This window comes from Toxorhynchites rutilus, chromosome 2 (assembly GCF_029784135.1).
Source record: "Toxorhynchites rutilus septentrionalis strain SRP chromosome 2, ASM2978413v1, whole genome shotgun sequence".
NCBI classification, from domain to species: Eukaryota; Metazoa; Arthropoda; class Insecta; order Diptera; family Culicidae; genus Toxorhynchites; species Toxorhynchites rutilus.
The window spans coordinates 341246084-341267063 of NC_073745.1; the positions used below are offsets into that span (position 1 = coordinate 341246084).

The following is a 20980-nucleotide window of genomic DNA, read 5'->3' on the forward strand; positions in this document are numbered from 1 at the left end:
TTCAAGCGATTTCTTGCAATAAACCAGAGATGCCAGATTTACCTTGCAGACCACCAGAGATGCCAGATTTTCAACTATGTTTGTAAATTTACAGACATATCTGTAAAACACTTTTTATTTTTGTTGTAGACTTTTTGGATATAACAATATTTCACAGGTTTTTGAAAAATAAAAGGGCTCTATTCATCACATCAAAGATATTTGACTCACCATATGACATTTTTCCATAGTTTTAATACAGAAAAGTTATTATATTTAGTTTATATCAATACACATGACGTTAGACCAGCGATACTCAACCTGCGGCCCGGCAGTCTTTCTGGTTGGCCCATCTGGTGTGTATGAAGTTTGGAACTCATACACATAAGTACTTTTGCCCTAACATCATTGCAGACGAAAGAGAGGATACGGTTATTCACAATTAATGAAAAATTGCATTCTCTGCAGGTAACGAAAAATCTTGAACGAAAATTGTCTCTGATAATTATTTTTTGTTCTAGATAAGATTGTTTTGCTGAAATGCAAGGAGATTTATTGAAAAATAGTTAAGCTAGGGTCAAGACTATGTCTTCTAAGTATTAAAACAAAATCGAATAAAAATGTTCATTCTATTCTCAACAATTTACATTCGCTTTCGGGTCTGCTTATGACGAAATATGGATTACTGTTCGATATTGTTACCACAGACATGGTTCATGGCCGTGTGGGGATCTAAAACTTGTATAGCCTTGCATGGCGGATGGAAAATATACACTGTATTTTCATATAAATTTCATCAACGACAAGACCGCAAGCCTTGGTGGATGTCCAATATATCAACGAAGAAATACTGATTTTTATAAAAATTAACAACGCGTATGTATGTGTATGTATGTATGTGTAGATCGTTGAAACATTTAAACACACTTACAACACATAAGTTATTAAGTGGTCCGAAAAATCAATTTTTTCCACTTTTTCCCAAAAATGACAAATGAAAATGAATAACTTTTGAATCACTGAATCGATTTAGATGATCGACATACAAAAATGAAACTAATGACTTAGCCTTTTATTAAAAAATATTTAACTTGCGAAAAAAATAATTATATTTTAGTAATTATTGATCGTAGTCGTTTTTTATTTTTTTATGACTTTAGACTAGAGGGCGCTATATTTTTATATTTTTTCTTGAAAGCTGAGGATTTTTTACATAACATCTCGATTTTTTTTAATAAATCGTTTATTTTTACAGGCTCAGTTACATAAGTTTAAAGGAGCCAAACTCCTATCTGTATTGTTACAAGTATATATAAACATTTTTCATTAATCCTAGTGTTAATGAAGTAGAGAACCGATTACACGTAGCAATAATCTTTGCATCGGCCGGGAACATATCTCGATATCAGAGATGCTATTTTTTTGTTCTTTTAGATATGATGTTTCAAAATTATCCGGTGGTTCGAAAGATCATTTTTCCCCCTTTGTCCAAAAATAACTTTCTGCAAAAAATCATAACATTTGAACTACTGAACCGGTTTTGATGACCGATGTATTAAATTGAAGCCAATATGCAAAATTTGAAAAAATATCACACTTGCGGGAAGGATTCTAGTAGCATAGGTCTAGTTTAGTCACATATGAATATTGATCGAAGACTTAAAACATTTTAAATTTACAAATTTATAACTTAAAAACGATAATTATAACATCTCTGATATCGAGATATGTTAGGTAAATAATCCTCAGCTTTCCATAAAAAATATAAAAAAAAATATAGCGCTCCCATCTTTAAACGAGAAAACTATGAAAAAATAACTCAATCAATAATTACAAAAACAAGAATTCAATTTTTTCGCAAAAGTAATATTTTTCCAAAGAAAAATAGCTCGTAAGCTTCAATTTGATATGCCGATGATATGAATCGGTCCAATAGTTCAAGAGTTATGTTTTTGTAGTGGGAAAAATGGGGAAAATTTGTTTTTCGAGCCATCGATTAGTTTTGAAAAATCATATTTCAAAAACTAAAAAAATAGCATCTCTGATATCGAGATATTTTATGTAAAAAATTCTCAGCTTTCAAGAAAAAATATAAAAAATATAGCGCCCCCTAGTCCAATGCCATGAAAACATTAAAAAACTACTACAATCAATAATTACGAAAATAGGATCCATATTATCTGCAAGTTCAATATTTCTCAATTAAAGCTCATTGGCTTCAATTTGATATGTCGATCATCTAAATCGGTTAAGTGGTTCGAAAGTTATAAATTTTTGAAAAAAGTCATTTTGGGAAAAAGTGGAAAAAAATGATTTTTTGGATGACGCTAAAATGGAAATGGGCACCCCAATGAAAAAATAAAAAAATACGAGTCTAATGTTTTGCGATAAAGAACAAAATTACCACTATTGACGAAGATCTGTGAACCACTATATTGGTTTGGCATGGAATGGCTGTATATATTCAAAATACAATCTTACGTGCATCACGATGTACAAAGTATTAATGAATATGTGAAAATTAACGTTAAAAGACATTTCTACAGATCTGCACACTTTTACAGACTTTTCCACATTTTTAACAGACATTCACATGTTTTTACAGATTTTTTTTTAAGATCATCTGGCATCTCTTCCTTCCACTTTTTATCGAATATTTTCAAATCGCAGGAGTAAACATTTACGTGACTCTGACTTCATTTGTTTTTATTTCGTTCAGAGAAACTTTATGCCAAAGAAAGGGGACATCAAAAATGCGTTGCTCAGTGAAAGGCTGAGATGCTCTTTCAGAGATGCAATGGTCAATTAAACAATTGACGAAAAAATGTAGTTCGTGTATTTTATAATTTTAATTATTTTTGCCCTTGATAACAATACCCTTCTTATAGTGTTGATTTCATAAGAAAAATAACACTCCTGATCGTTGGATCTCTCTTGACATTTCAATTGAATCTTTTTTGACAGCCGTTTTGATTCAGTCCGCACTTCCTAGGTACAAATAGATAGTTGTGATCGCAGCATCGACCATATGGTCGAGCGCTCGATCAAATTCATGTTCCTTTTCCTGCTGCACAGTTTCATTATTTAATTACTGAAACAGTTGATTGGCTGGCATTCGATGACCCTAGATCATATTACGCTTCGTCCTTAATTTTGCCCTCCCGCGTCCTGATGAAGGAAATAAATAGAAATATGATACAGGTAAACTTCGATATAACGTACCCTCGTTATAACGTACCCTCGATATAACGTCACTCGATATAACGTACATTTTACCTCGATATAACGTACACATGATCGAAGTCCAAAAAAAATTTTTTTTTTATTTTTTTTTTTCTGAAAGAACAATTAATTATCTGTATTTTGATACTAAAGCTTGTGTTGTAACATTAATCAATCCCGAAATACTACTGTTTTGTGATTCCGGATTCTAAATGAATCAAACTTCAATCAACTGAACGAAGGGAAACATCATGAGAAAAGTTGGCTTCGTCTTCTTATTGATTTTATTCATCAACCTTACTCAAACAGCAACACAATGAAGTAATATAAGCTACGTTTCAGAGTTCTTTATTATGCTTCGATATAACGTACATTTCGATACAACGTACAATTTTGAAAGCAAAATGTACGTTATATCGAAGTTACCCTGTAGTGATGATCGATAAATTTATTTACAATAAAATGTGTATATTTACCCCAGATTTTTTGAATAGTATAAGTATTGAGAATATTAAGTCCAGTGTTTCAAAATTCACACAGTTCCATCTGCTGTCCAAAATGAGAGAAATTCAAATATAGTAATAATATGCAATATAATTATGTATGTATAATAAAATATTAATATCATCTGACTTTTCTTCAGTATCGTATTTGTGCTGCAAATATAATGATAAGCGAAGAATGTGTTTACAAAATATGTATGGTTATCCGAGATTTCTTCAGGACAGAAAAAAAAATGTTTCCAGTACGCGATGTTTCATAGTTTACTGGTGTTTTCAATCCACCCGCTCGGTTCGTCCGTGTTTTTTCCTCGTCACCAGCTTACTAGGAAGTATGGGTTTATGCATAAACACAATATTCAAATTACTCAGTGCGGTATTATAAATTATCAGTAGACTTGAAATTTTTAGCATCGTCATTACAAGTATGCTATCCGAAGCGCTGCCAAAGCGCTTGCCAAACGAGGCATAATCTCTAGATTCTAGAGCGATGGGACTCAAAGGGTCTCGAATCAGCAGCAGCAGGAACATCAACAATCAAAATCACCCTCCCGGGAGCAAACGGAATCTTCGTCTGTATCGGACGATGAATCGCAGGGAAATCGTACAATTCGTCCGTCTGTCTATCAAGAAGAAGTATAAACATTCGAAAATGTTAATTAAAAGCGATAAATTTGTATGTATACATGTATACATAGAGTTACCTGATTTTTAGAATAGGTGAATTGCTGCAAATTATGTTTCTGCCAAAGCAAACATTGGTCTATTTGATCTCTGGCTTTTGTCGCTGAATTTCAGTGAAAAATTAATAATTATTATGAATTATTATGAATCAAACAAAATGTTTACCTCCGAATGGCTTCGTTTTCACAAAAAAAAATTACGATTGCAAAATGCGCACTTCACAGTTGCTAGGTATGTGTTGCCATACCGAGGTTACATATACATATACAAGGTTACATATTCAATGAAGTAAAATGTACGAAACTTTGGTAGGTACGTTCATTGCATCTGACATCGCTTTTACGGGAGTTTGGTAATATTTACAAAAAAAATTGAACATTTTACCAATTTTTTGGCTACTAAAGATTTGGTAGCTGCTTTTACTAAACTATTTCTCCAGTGTGGATACTGCTCTGCCTATGATTGCATAGGAGACGTAGTCGACGACACCATTAGTGTTGGGAAAACGCATTTTTTGTTGTTTTTTGGCCTACAAGCATAACCATGCAAATTTCCGATGAAATGATCGGTCCAGTTGAAGCATACTATCGGCAAAAAGAGGGCCTAGGTTCCAATCGTTCCAATGAACATTTGTCCGCATAGCTAGACGTAATCACCAGGTTGTTCTGTTTGTAACGTTAGTATTTACAATTCCGATATTAGTCAAAACGTCTCCGTCAGTAGTTTCAGATGTTATTGGATAAAATCGAAAAAGGTTTGGAAGAAATTTAGTGAAATGTCTGGAAAAGGTGCTCTTGATTTGTTGCGAGTCTATGATAGTACTTTTTTCCTGAAGAATACTCTGGGATATGATAAGAACAGCAGGTTCGTGTTTTTTGAAATAATTGAATTTATAAAGACAATCTGCAATGTTGGTAATTATAGCAACATGATTTACCGATATCACGATCAATCGCATAAAGATGGTGGAGTAAGTCACAACGGTATGAGTAAATGCTGAATATGTGGAATTATTCAATGTTGAATCCGAGGAATTATAATGCCAAGAACCAATATTATTTTAATTTTACTACTGATCTGATTGTTTCATTATTTACTTGAAGATTCAAATGCAGAAATTTAGGTAATTATAACATTGAAAAACACAATTGCTTTTCTTTGTTCATCGGGTACATAAAATAGTAATTATATGAGCAACGTTTGAACGGTTTCTTATATTCATCTTATCTTATATTCATTATGAAACACTGAGTAATAAGACACTATCGTAACAGACATGTTTGGACTCTACGTTTACGTCTCCTATACAAACATGGGAAGTGCTATGCAATATTAAACATTCATTATCATAGGAACAGTCATGGCTATAATTTAATGAGGGCGTATCTAAAGTTTTTTTTTTTCAGAATTATCGCTTGAAAGAATGATTTTATGATTCTACTAGCTGACCCGGCAAACTTCGTCCCGCCCAAAATTTGTTTTTGGTTATCAATACCTTCAAACATTCACGTTTTCTTACTAAGCGCAAGTTCATGAGAAAATATGATAGAATAAGAACAGCCCAAAATCGGACAATTCCTTCCTCGATTTCTGCTCTTATCAACACATCCGGCGATCCTTTTTTTGGTATAGATAGGAGAAGATATAGGAGTGCGTTTCATCACATTAAAATCCATTTCCAATCTCGAACAAAGATCAATTTCGCTAGCGCAAGCATCAAATGAACTAACAGCACTTGTCACTATGTAATTGTAGAACATATGGGAATTCAATTTTCCGAATTTTCCCTTTTTCCTTCAGAGTTTTCCGAAAAAAAATTCCGAAGGAGGGAGGGGTGTCATACCATTATAGAAACATTTCTCATACCCCAAAAATCCTCAGATCCTAAATTATGCTTGATTAGTTCTAGAGTTATGTCCAAGTTTGTGTTTCGTTTGTATGGCAGACCCCTTAGAGAGGGGAAGGAGTGTATTCAGCATAGAAAAGTCCCGGCGAACGTTGTTCTGCCATATGAATTATTTCTAGTGAATATTTTGGTTGTATAAATAATGTATCAAAAGTGTGTTTGAATGTTTGAATAACGATTTATAAAATTTATCGAATATGATCGATAAAATAGAATGAATGTAACCATTTTCACGAAAGCGTGTTTGATGTTTATGCTGCCGAAAATAACGGTGCACATTGTCATTCGATTAACGAACGTGAAACGCTCGTAACATTTGTATTTTATTAAGAAGAAAAATGTCGAACCGCTATATCGTTGCGAAGCAATTCAGAATTATCCGTGCAATTAAGCATTTCATGTCGTATCTTTCCGAACTCGAGTATGATGACGGTCCATTCTTTGATGGAGATCAAACGAATATGTGGGGAAGTAATTTGTGACATACAGAGAAATGGAGTGCTATACACGATAATCCCCGACGAAAACTAAAAAACAACCAATTTTCTTAATTCAACGTACCAAAAAAATGTAAAAATGTCAGATGTAAAAAAAGAAAATTCGTATCCGAACGGATCGCAATTTTGCATTCTGAAATCCATTTGACTCAAGTCCAATCGACTCAGGTTTGTGCAAATATTTTTCAAAGTATTCAGCGGTACAGTGTCGACGTCTGGTGGCGACTTTCAATGTGGGGCAATAATTTGAGTTCCGAACTCTATGTTTACAAAAATGTCCAATTAAACGTGTCGCATTACTGGTCTGTCCAATTAGCTAGATGTTGAATTAGATATAACTTACTGTACCTAGAAGACATAGTCCTGACCCTGACTTAACTATTTTTCTATAAATTTCCTTGCATTTCAGTCAAAACTTTATCCATAATTTAAAATCATTATCAGATACAATTTTCGTTCAAAATTTTTTCCATTGGACACATACTGGAGAGCTTATTTTCATTTATGATTTTTGTTATAAAAGTATGGCAGGGTTGCCATATTAGGGTAATTCTGACACGATCGGATTTCAGAATAGGGTGAGTAGGTGATCTGTAGAAGGATCAGGAGTCGAAAAAATTACATTATCGATTTCCTCGAGCGTATTTTTTCCACTAACCAAAATAAAAATGTGTGTATGAGATAATCCTCGCGTTTGCCATTCTACCGAATACGTATAATGTTGTAATAAAGCTCATTAAATAATTCATTATCTGTTTGAACATCGTGTTGTAATGTCATGTGTATTGCGTTTTGATCTGGCGATAGCAAAGGCTGTGTCGGCATTGCTCATAATAGCGTCTCGCAAGTAAATGTATTCTTCATCACGCCGCTCCTGTTTATTGTGTCGTAGGAATCGCAGTCGTTTACTCTCTACCTTAGTGTACATGTCGACCATGAACTGTTGGCACTACTCACGACATTGCAGAATTACAGTGTCCTGGCGTATCGAATCATCATACGATACATATAAAAATGCATCAAGCTTGTTTGTTTCGTCTCCTCTAACCGCATGTTCATAAATATGAATTCGAAATAGGAAATATTTCTTCTTACTTGCACTGTGGTCACATATATTCTAAAGCCTGTCACATGGAATATATTCAAGGCATAAAAATCTCAACTAAGTACTATTTAAAATGATGCGAGTAATACTACGTTGAGAAGGTGAACGTTAGTGCCATTGTAGAACACGGTGAAGAGCTTCATATGAACGGTGTTTGTTACCGATAAACTCCATATTATTGTTTATTCTTTGAACCACATTTTCTCGCGTCGCTGTGCAGTCACCTACTATGATTCCAATGTCTTCAAAAACATGCGAATTGGTTCTGCACACATGCTCTCCAACTGATGTTTTATCAGGATTGTGAACTATAGCGTGATTGTTGTTTTGCAATTCGAGAATATGTGATTTAAAGAATTCAATAATTCATTGTGCTCATGCAGTAATATTCCCAGCTGGCCGGCAGTACGCTTGGCTATAGGCGTATTGATGTTACTTACGCATGTTCGGATGGAAGTTCGATGTTGCGAACAAAGCGCCATTTGTCATTGAACATCGTGAATAATTAAGATCAGTTTGAAAAACGAACAAAATTTTTTGGATATTGTTTAAACAAAAATACTAAAAACACGATTGGGAATGGTGGTGAAAGAGGGAAAATTCGGGTTTTGATGTATATATTGAAGTTAAACTTTCAAAAAAATGTTATTCAGAAAAATTGCTTTTTTTCTTCATAGGAGCACGCTAACTGGTATTAAATATACAGTAAACGGTATCCAAGCAGTATCATATATAGTTTATGACCTATTGTCATGCCTACCAAGTATGGTGAGTATAATTTCATTGAAATTGATCGAGCCGTTTTGGAGGAATTCGGCCACGAACATCGTGACACGAGATTTATATATATATATATGTATATATATATATATATATATATATATATATATATATATATATATATATATATATATATATATATATATACATATGTGTATATATATATATATATATATATATATATATATATATATATATATATATATATATATATATATATATATATATATATATATATATATATATATATATATATATATAGATAGATAGATAACATATGTCGAAAGAACGATTCTACGTAATATGTATTTGAAAACTCTTAATAAACGTTACATTTATCGTACAGTGACCCCCCTATATACAAATCAGAAACGTAGGCCAAAAAAACTCAATTCAAATGCAATTACTACTAAAAATCATAGTCCTCGTCAAGCATTCGTCTGTGCCAACCCATCTACTTTTTTCTAGAACTGGCACTAAAACAAATAAATGGTTTCGACTAAATGACAAACGTATGGTACGGTTGGCTTTAATTGGATCGCTGTCAGCTGAGTTATGGGCAGATATCAGTTGTTGAATTTCTAATAATGCATTTTCAATTAATTTTTTTGGTCATGTCAGCACAAGATGAAGGCTCGTTATATACTTTTTTCCAGAACTACAAAACTTTGCGTCTTCATGTTGAAGAATGAAACAAAACAGCTTCTGATGTTTGAAGAGAAATATTACATTTTTATTCCTTACCATGTTAGGGATCGATACATCATTTAGAGAATCGATTCGTCAAGATCGATATTTTTTTAAAGATCGCACAATCCTAATGTCATTTATCTGTATGGCAATAAATCGATCAATTGTTCTGTGGAAATAACAATGAAATCTTTGAAAATTTCTCGTTGAGTTCTAATGAAGCATCATATGTGATCTCGTTCACATAACTCGAATTCACCCTATCAATTATCACTGTAGCAGTTCCCTCTGGCATTGCGGTGAAGGCAAGTGGAAACGTCGCAGAGATATAGAGACCATCGGCTGTGTGATCAACAAAACGATTACAAGCATGATGAAGAATGAAGATATAAATCTATCAAGATAAACATTTAGATATTACATACGAGCGAGAGCATCACACAGGACGCAGAAATCCGGCGGCACAGCTGCTGACGAAGGACGGACACTGGAATAATTGAAGTTGGGACCGCGCGATTACCTGAATAGGAAGCCTTCCTCCCCGAGGCGCCTCCGTGGCTTCCATCGGATGGTCCATCGTCCGAAACGAAATTGCAAGCAATTTAATCACCTTCGCCCGACGTGCTTGACAGCGATAAATCATAATGTTGGTTTGCCACTCTCCTTCATTTGACCTACTTTACCCGTTCTTCTTCCTTCCGCACGTGTCTCTACCACTGCCATCGTGTGGTAAATCTTTTGCTGTACAGGGAAATCATCGTTCACTCCCAGATGACAGCCTCCGGTAAGATTTCCACTGAAACCCATAGATTAACTGCAACAGAACCAGCCGATCAGCCGATGAGGCAGTTTGTGAGGTGTGAAAATAAAGGGCAAATACACCGGTGGTTCACTTATTAGCTGCGTTTTGTAAATCTGAAACAGTTCCAAAAGGAATGTGCCAAAGTTCCATTCCCTAGGATCGCTCGCATCAAACACTCCGACGCCGACCTGAACGATCAGGAAAGCAGTAAGCCACTCACGTTCCGATGTAGATTTATTCCGTTCCGCTAATTCCATTATATCGCCTGCGTTATGCTGCCGGCAACCAATCCGGAATCCTGTCGGACGGTCGCCTCCTCGTACAGGCGCGGCATACAGACGCGAGGTTGTACATGTTGATCCAAGGGAGCGATGTTGTGATTAGCCGACACGATTCGCACTCCTTCTCGATGACGTCGCAAGATACTCGCGCGCTGAAAGCGTCCCTAATCCTTTCGTTAAACTTTCGCTCAAATTGCCGAGGAGAAGAAGACTCGGGAGGCGAGCGGCCATCTTCCACGCTTGGTGGGGAACAAGCTCAAAGCTTAATTACTGCCGTAATCAACGCAGGAAAATTTAATAACCTTAATACATTCATCAACATCTATCATTGTGCGGGAGGCCGGCTGAGTGCGCGAAATGTGCGAGCGGTGGTTCATTTTCGTCATCGAAAATTGGAACTCCGTACACCTGGAGCGTGCAAAAAATTCAGGATCACACTGACAGGAAGCCGGCTCCAAGTAAATTGGATTAGGATTGTAATTTATGGTAGCTTTGGAGAGTATTAGCGAATGTACCAGGCTCAGGTAGTTCGGAGGATTCCACGTAGGGTGAATGATGAATTATGACGGAGGTCTGCGGAATGTGCAGAGAAACCCTACTTATACTTATCACCGCGGACATATCACGTTTGCAAGCTCCGCTGCGACTAGATGTAACTGATCTGAGCTCATGTGTAAAGGATTATTATGATCTATGGGGGTAAATAGGACCCCCTCCCCCAATGATATACGGTGTTCATGTTTACTAGCGAAATCTGATCGAAAGTGTAGCAAAATATTTGCACAATTGAAGTCAGCAATTCAACCTTCGCCTTTTAGTTAGCAACAACGAAAACAAATTACCAGAACATTGTCCGTATCACTTTTACGAGCTATTAGAACGAAATTTATAATCTCTTTACAACACCAACAGAGCGAGATACACATGTTTCATTGCCATCGGGAACCCACACTCCCCGGAGTGGGAGCCACAGCGAAGCCACCCTTTGCTGTATTTTGTTGGGCCATTTGGTCTCTCAAGTGACTAGAGCCAGGTTGCCTGCAACTGATCGATTGACTCAGAAGAGTCCTTCTCGTGTGTGCAGACCCTAGTGGGTGAGACAACGGTAGCGGACCAGCGGACCTGCTTTCCCCCCATGGTATCCGAAGCTGTTCCGGGTGACTATGCCAATGTACATTTACCCTACACTGGTATGAAACACAAACCCCGTCAGGAAGCAGCTCTCAGGAGCTTACACGTAGCGATGTCCCTCCAAGTGTTGCCTGGGTGGTAAGTGGCTGCAATAACAATAACTTTTACCCGCCAGTGGAGGAATTTTACAATGTTCGAGTAGGAGCCAAAGCGAACTTTCACTGGTTGTCGTCTCTCGCCTCGGAGTACTGATGTTGCATTCTGGTCATCATCGGCAGCGGATGTGTGTTTTGCATCTCGATGGAAACTGTCTGCTTTTTCTGCTTCCCGTAAACAAGGGTGGAGCCCGATGTCCCGGAAGGCCACAGTAGCTTCTAACAGGGAAAAACGGAGCATACGAAAAGAATTACCCCAGATGGTGATTATTTGTGACGGTTTGTTGTTTGTTGGCTGTTCAGGTCATATCTTCAAGTGGTGATGCTAATTGGAGACGAATTGAAGTTATTTCTGTATCTTTTTTGAAGATTCAACAAAAAAATACTTTTTGAAAAAATAGAAAATGATTCAATGTACCAGAGATACCTTCTGAAGCACTTTCTTTACAACTGATTTTTAATGATATGCAACGGAATAACGGAATATATTTCTACTCGTTTTGCCTGCAACACCTTTTTTTATTATTTTAAAATTTTTAAAGTTTTTTTTTTACGTAGAACTACGTCTTTCATTAAGGGTGCCAAATCAGAATACAGGTCACGTTTTTATGAAATAAAGTAAACGTTAATAACTATTTTTGCCGCGAACGGATTTTGGCGTTTTACATACCAAACAAATCGAAAATTCTCTAGGATTTGTTTGATATTCTATACATCACAATTCCCTAGGTGTGTAAATGGCTAAAATTAATGAAAACTATAAGCGTTTCCATTTTTCCATACATTTGTTCTGTTGATTTGTGTGCTTTCGCGAACAGAGCTGTCAATAACGAGTAACGAAGGAGAAATCATAAGATTCAAAGTCTCCGTGAACGAAGGAAAAGAAGAAGAATTAAGGGAAATATTTCCCTAGAGTATAAACAGTGGATCTCGCTGAGGCGAACTTTCAGTCACGTTCTGTATTCAAAGCAATGAACATCGCTTGTTTTTCCTTGTTTTGTGTCATCACATGCCTTCGTTTGTGGTTGAGCTGTGGACGCGACCAAGTTATTCATTCGCTGATGTCTCTGGCATTGCAATCATTGCATCAAACTGACACCATAACATTAAAGTTCTGAGCTACACAATTGTGTGGGGAATTATCAAACTAGGCTATCATTGGCTCATCATGAAAATAAATGTTCTGGGATTTGGTATGTGATTTGGTTTTGCATGGCGGTAGCAAAACTCTCTCCACCAAGGATGGCAGCTAAGCTAATCTAGACCGGCAATATTAACAGAAAGGGCTTCTGTTGAAAAGAGCGCAAAACGGAGATACGTGTGTGAGAAACTAGGAATATTTGAAGGGAATGAAACTCGATTTTCGGACATCGACTCAATAAACGTGTGGTCAGTCTCAAGGCTTACTGTACTATCTACTTTTATTAATCCATTCTTCTTACATATGTGAGAAATTGGGTTTGGTCTCTTGAAGAGAGAAACCTACCGGAAGAAGCAGCCGTTAGCTGCCATAATATAGCGAAGTCTGTGGTTAATTGCCACAGTTCGGACACCCAGATCAAAAAGATGTCCTCATCTTGACAGTTTTATGCATACTATAATTAATGGAAAAAACTATTACAACAATTCACTGCTCATTTGGCTGCTCCTCTTCTTCGTCGGCATCTTCACCGATTTCGTCAAGGTCAACAACAGAGCACCAGCGTTTCATCCGGTCGGCTGAATATACTGTACGGAACTTCCGTCCAGCGTGGTTGCTTCCTGGAACGTCTCCGATTTGGTAGCGATCATTCTCCAACACCTTCGTTACAATGAATGGCCCCTTATAACGGGGCTCCAGCTTCCTGCTTCCACCGGGTATAAACTGATCCTTCTTCACTAAAACCAGATCATCAACCTTGCACCGCTCTGCGGCCTTCCTCCTCTTGTCGAAATATTGCTTCTGTTCTCTCTGCTTCTGCAGGATAGCGGCTTCTGCCATGTTCCGGAACTTTGTCGGATCATGCCCGACATTTTCTCCTACATCGTGCAAGGCAACAACTAGCTCATTGAACGTATAATCCCTAGGATTGTATGCCAACACCAGCGATGTTGGTGTTACCCTCGTCGTCGAATTCGGCGAATTATTGATCGCCCATTGTACCTGCTTGACACTATCATCCCATTTTCTATCATCTGCGTCAATCATGCTGCGCAGCGCCGTCAGAATCGTTTTGTTACTGCGTTCTACCTGGCCGTTACCACGGGGTGTTCCAACAGCAACCTTTAGATGCTCCAACCCGTTATCAATACAATACTTCTGGAATGCCTTAGCCGTGAATGCCGTTCCTCTATCCGTGATCACACGAGCAGGCAAACCAAAAATGCTCGCAATCTCCTCCATCATATTCAAAACTGGTCCTGTTTGCGTCGATTTAACCGCCTTAATCAACACAAACTTCGTGAATCCACAAACACACACCAACAGGTGTTCATTTCCCTTCGACGAACGAAAGAATGGACCCAAATGGTCCAGATGCACCGTATGGAACGGTGTTGGCGTCTTGGGAATGGGATGTAGGAAACCTTCTTCGCGTCCAACCTTTCCTTTATGGAATGCGCACTTCGGACAAGCCGTAATGTATGCCCTAATATATTTCCTCATTTTGGGAAACCAGAACTGCTTCTTCAGCATTTGTAGCACTTTTTCTTCGCCAAAGTGGCCACGATCGACGTGGAAGCTTTTCACCACTCTCCAACGGATCCTAGTCGGAACCACCCAACACTTTACTCCATCCACTAGTCGATAAAGACGATGGTTTTCCAGAACGTAGCACTGTTGCGTTTGGCGGTCTTCGTCCGTCAGTGGATCTCTGCACAGCTTGTCAATAGTCTTGGTCAGTTTTGTATCTTGTCGCTGCAGCGAAACTAGAAAGTCAGAGTTGCTAATCTCAATCGCCAGCATATTCTCCACCACTGTTTCTATTTCCTGGGGTTCTTCAACAGGGTTTCTGCTGAGGGCATCAGCATGCTTCATGCAGCTACCACTTCGATGTTCCAGCCGGAAGTCATATTCCTGTAGCTTCAGGAAATACCTCGCCACACGGTGATCCATCTCTCGCTTTCGATAAGCATCACGAACAGCAGAACAATCTGTACGGATGACAAAAAATCGTCCAAGCAGATGCATACGAAATCGTTCCACACTTGCCACGATCGCCAGCATTTCCAGATCATAGCTATGGTATTTCGCCTCAGTTTCACTGGTTTTACGACTGAAGAATCCTATCGGCTTGAAACCTTCGTCTGTCTTCATCAGCAAAATTCCCGCTAGTCCACCGCTCGACGCATCGGTATGAAGCTCCAAATCCGCCGATGGGTCGTACAACACCAACAGTGGTCGAGTAGTTAGAACATCCTTTATCTGCTCGAAAGCCTGAGATTGATGCACGTCCCAGCTGAACACAACGTCTTTCTTCAGCAGTTGATATAGCGGGGATGCTATCAGACTGAAATTTTTAACGAACCGGCGGAAGAATCCCGCTAAACCCAAGAATTGCCATACTTCATGAACCGTCTTAGGTGTGGGAAATTTTTTTACCGCCAGCGTTTTCGCCTCACCTGGTTTGACTCCTTCGCCAGTGACCTCAAATCCCAGGAACTCTACCTTCCGCATAAAGAAACAACTTTTCCTTAAATTGATTGTGAATCCCTCTCCTCGAATCACGTCTAGCAGAACCACAAATTTGTTGAGCACCTCCAACTCTTCTTGTCCGGCCACGACGAGGTCATCAATATAGGCCACCACGACAACGCCGCGCTTACGAGCGTGTTCCACCATTTTATTCACTGCTCGCTGGAAAACAGCACATCCATTGGCTAATCCGAAAGGCATGCGCAGGAACCGGTAGTGACCTTCCGTTGTCGAAAATGCAGTGTAATTCTGGCTCTCTTCATCAAGAGGAATCTGGTAGTATCCACTGTATAGATCTACAGAGATGAACACCTGTGCCCCTGCCAGCTTATTGAAGCATGTATCTATATCCGGCATTGGAAAACGATCTTTAACCGTCTTAGCGTTAAGCATACGATAATCCACGGCCATCCGGAACTGCTTATTCTTTTTCGGGACTAATACCACACGACTGTTAAATGGCGATTCTGTTTCCTGATTGATTCCCGCCTCCAGTAGCTCATTCGTAATCTCTGCAAGCGCTGATTCTTTAACGTATTCCATTCTTCTGGGCTTTACGAACACTGGCTCATTATCCTCCAACCGGATCTTCATTTCAGTGGACTTTGCTCTGCCCATCTCCTTCAAATCCAAAGCGAAACAATCACGGTAATCTCGTACCACTTCCAAAAGTTTCTGTGTATTCTCCGTGCTCCCTCCACTAGTTATCATCTCTTGATCAATGTTACGGCCTTCTGACCAATCTATTTTGTAGATGTTGGCTACTTTATGTTCCTCTTCGAGTGAACTAATCGCATCAGTCGAATCTTCAACGTCCCACTCAAAACATACTTTGTCCTTTCGCTTCACCATCACTAGATCGTCACGTTCGATAATGTCCTTCCCAATAATTATCGGAATATCCTGCGCCCACTCCGGTACTACGGCCAGCGAAACTTCAAGCTCCAATCCGTCAACGCGCATTTTTGCCGTGACCTTCTCCGTTACTTTCACTTTTTCGCTCTTGCCGAAACCTTGCAACATAAAGTGGCATGAAGAAATTTTGCCCACTTTGTGCTTGAACTTCTCCCAAATCGTTGATCGATCGGCGCCCGAATCAACGTGAGCTTCATAATTTCCTCCCGCCAGTTTCACCGTTTTCCTGAACAAGCTTTTCTTGTCCACCACTCTCATCAAGCTCGTGCCACTGGCTCCCTTGGGTTCTCTTTTCTCTGCCACTTGTGAGCCTAAATTAGCTTTACAGTCCCGTTTCACGTGTCCTTCTTTTGAACACCTGAAGCATTTCACCTTGGGACACTTTCTTGCCACGTGTCCTGCTTCATGACACTGATAGCAGCTTAATTCACCATCAGCACTCCTGGCCTTCCTACCACCATTCCACGTTGCACCAGTTGAACGTTGCATACCTCCACTACTGCGACTTTGTGATGGGGTTATAGCCTCCACATTATCAACCCATCGTAATTGCTCTAGGAGCCCTTGTACAGTTTCGGTTCTGTATACCGCTAGCCCCGATTTCTGCAGAAACGATTTCAGTCCACTCATGATGTATGTCACAATTACATCCTCCGTGAAACCGCCTTTGCGACCCATGGCAGCCATCTCGTACACATACTCTTCGACCGCTTCATTGGGTTTCCACTTCCTCGCCGACATCAAATTGTGGTAATAAACCGGGTTCTTCTTGGTCGGAAAACCTTTTACTATTTCCGTTTTAAAACTTTCCCAATCTCGGGTTGCCTCTTGATATCCTTCCAGCCACCCAAGTTCAATCGCGCGCAGTGTAACCTCAACTCATTCGACCAATTATAACTATCGCCCGTGTCGTCAATCGATTTCACCCACAATTCCGCAGAAGCACAAGTCGGTGAACTAGGATCGAAAACAGTCACATATTCTTGAAGTTCACGGATGTCCGGCAATCTTGGCATATTTTCGTTAGCTGATGACCGTGACGGCCTTTCACCTGTCTGCGTTTGTCGCAATGCATCCAGCTCTTGTTTGAGAGTGGCTATCTGAGCCTTCAGATCTGCCTCCATTGTGGTCGGTTTCACTGACACTTTCTCTCTTCGACCCGATACTTTGGGAGGTAAATGGTCCAGATACACACGATCCGAAACTTCGTCACAGCTTTCCTCTTCAGATCCGGACATAAGCAAACGACTCGAATAGCTCTCCGGCGGTAGAGCTATCTACACTCGCCTTCTACTCGGTATCTCCCCGACGATGGAAATACCTACTCACGAGAACAACACAGATAGTCCTAGAAAATCTATCTTTTTCTCCGACACCGAATTTTCCCGGTGATTGATTTTTTTTTACCGCTATCGTTAAACCGAAGCAAATGGGTATTTATAACTAATCAGTCTCTTTGGCACACTGTTTCGCACGATCAGTTTATCTTTCTGTGGTTTCTCTATTGACCTCTACCACAATTTACACAAAGCTTCTCTTGACCACACCATTAGGTCAGTCTATTCACTGGTGGCTATCGACCTTTCCTTTTGTGCAAAGAGCACATGGAGAAACGCGGGACGGTATCACTGATGGTAATTATCAATTTACCATAAAGTTCTGTTCACTTCATTTTTATTTGACCTGCTGTAGGTTCGCGATTCGTATCCTGTCTACAGAATGTGAGAAACTAGGAATATTTGAAGGGAATGAAACTCGATTTTCGGACATCGACTCAATAAACGTGTGGTCAGTCTCAAGGCTTACTGTACTATCTACTTTTATTAATCCATTCTTCTTACATATGTGAGAAATTGGGTTTGGTCTCTTGAAGAGAGAAACCTACCGGAAGAAGCAGCCGTTAGCTGCCATAATATAGCGAAGTCTGTGGTTAATTGCCACACATGTGTGTATATTTAGTTGCTTCAGCCATCGAAATATGGATATTCATGTGCGTACGTGCGTGTTTCAAAACCCGTACGTAAAAATAGTGAAAGGGAGGGAAAAATATTTTCGTTAGGGTATTAGTAATGAATCTCTACTGAGGTAAATACTCAGTCTTTGTCCAACCAGTTAACATTGTTTGTTTTCCGTCGTTATAAAGGCTTCGTTGGAACCTCTGACATTGAATACAATTAATTGAACTGACGGTATGGCGAATCAGGAGTTAAGGTTGCGCGCCAAAAATTTTTTTGGGGAATACCAAGCATCTTGAATGTCGTGCTGGAATGTTATAAGTTATTTGGGTTAGCGTGTTAGTCGCAAAACTACTTTCAATTATGATGGCATTTGCGCTAATCTTGATCATAATGAAGCAATGCTACTCTTTTCGAGGTTGTTGAGATTAACAGAAAAAGATTATTTCATTTATTTAGTCACCAAGAAAGAAAATGTCGTTCTAGAATTTTGTATGTGATTTGGTTTCGCTTGCAAGTAGCAACATTTTTTTGAGGTTATTCTGGACAAATCTTAGACAATTTATTGATTGGATGACCAGCCTGATTCGAATTCCAATACGAACGAGTTATGTGAAAACAGGGAGAGGAATTTATGAATTTTCAGACTGAAGTTAATAAAAATTAAATTTATTAATGAAGTCAGAGATCGAAAACGGATGAATCTGCTCAATTTTTTTTCCGATAATAAAGATTTATCCAAAATAGCTGACCCGGCAAACTTCGTCCCGCCCAAAATGTATTCTTCATTATCACATTCACATTTTTTACTAAACGCACGTTCATGGGTCCAATCGCAGAACTGTTCATTGATTGATCTTCTAGTCTACCCTTTAAAATTACCTTTTACTTAAAATTTTCTAGTACTTCTACCAAAACTCAACATTATAATATCAGATTATTTTCAGACACAATTCTCGAAGAATATTTTCCAACCACTTACAAATGAGGGGCTTAGAATGAAAGGGGTGTAAGTGATTTGATCGATTTCTCTACATCGACTCTCTCTTTGGGTCATAACTTAGCTGCAAATATATTCCCAGCTGTATTTACCAATGTGGACAATAGGTCAGAACCTCATCTATCGGATTCTATAGCAAACTTAAATTGGAAAGTTTTTGCAGTTGAGTTATTAACTAAATAAAAAGTTGATGAAGAGAAATCGATCAAGTCACTTACACCCCTTACATTTTGAGCTGATTTTCAGTTGTCATGTTTGGTTGGAATATGTTTGGTTGAAAAATGTGTATTATTTCTACTGTACTCCCTTTCCATTTCAGATGAGGGAGGGGTGTCATACCATCACATAAACATTTCTCATATTCAAAAACCTTCATATGCCAAATTTGGCTCCATTTGATTGATTAGTTCTCGAGATATGCAGAAATTTGTGTTTCATTTGTATGGTAGCCTCTCCTTAGAGAGGAGGGAGGAGTGTCGAACCACCATAGAAACGTTTATCGGTCCCTAAAACCTCAATATGCTAAGGTTAATTCCATTTGCTTGATTAGTTCTCGAGTTGTTCAGCACCCTTCCCTCCTTCGCTTTAGAGAGGAGAAAGGAGTGTCAAACCACAATAAAAACATTTATTGTTCTCTAAAACCTCCATATGCCAAATTTGGTTCCATTTACTTGATTAGTTCTCGAGTTATGCAGAAATTTGTGTATAGATAGAGATGTCCTTGTTTTATATATAAAGATATGTAGAATCAGCTTTTTTTTCGAACCATCTCACATGTTTTCCAAAGTATTCTATTGTTCTAATTTGCGTGGAGACAAACTCAACGATATACGAACGACGCAGATCGTTGATCAGCCGTTCTCTCGTGATGGTATTTTACACGTACGTGAGAAAATCCCTCTTTTATATATAAAGATTTAATTTATTCTGCGAACTTATCAATAGCCTCTAGTGATGAATGCCAATTTTGTATAGGCGACGGCTGCTGGAAAAAGATTCGCATGATTCCCAATTGCAATCGATTCCCATTTAAACCATATTCAACTGATGCTAGTTGAAACAGACGAGAGAACATTCACCCGGCGGAAAAAAAAACTTCTTTCTGGAGCGTAACTTGAAGCAACATATAGCCACCCACTTTCTAGCTGTGGAGTAAATCCTTTGTTCAAATATTTGATAAGAGAATTTCCCAATAAATGATTTATAGACTCCCAAATCGAATACAAAGGCACTAACTCTTCCGTTTGCTAGCGTTCGTTCTGGAAAATCCTTATATACACGAGGAAACTTTCTCAAATTATTCTTTTCCTCCTCTTTCGAGTCCCCGCGACTCGCTGCTCGAACAAATACAATAACACGTGTCTTTCTTCCTACTCGATCCCGAGTGCTATTTCGAGAGCACTTGCTTGGCAGAGTGGAGCAGCAGCAGCAGCAGTGGCAGCTAGCAACAAAGAAGGAACTTTGCCATAAACTCTACGATAATATATCGCTTTACACACCCATGGTTATTTGCATATGTTGTTATGAAAACTTTTCCTTTCTCCGGAATCCGGTGTCCGATACGAAGCGAAGCATTCTTCTCCATTACATATTTGTCAAACATACGATAGACACCCTCTCGAACAGTACAAAGCCACCCACTTCCACTCCCGCATACTCTTCTTCTCCACCAGACGGCACTCAATCATCTGTTGTGTGGACCCGA

The 20980-nt window shown here is 38.6% G+C and overlaps 1 protein-coding gene across 5 annotated transcripts in view; it reads left to right on the forward strand.

Annotated features, from left to right (window-relative positions):
• LOC129765445 (uncharacterized) overlaps positions 1–20980 on the forward strand; it is a 351357-nt gene that overhangs the window by 102049 nt on the left and 228328 nt on the right. The window lies entirely within an intron of this gene.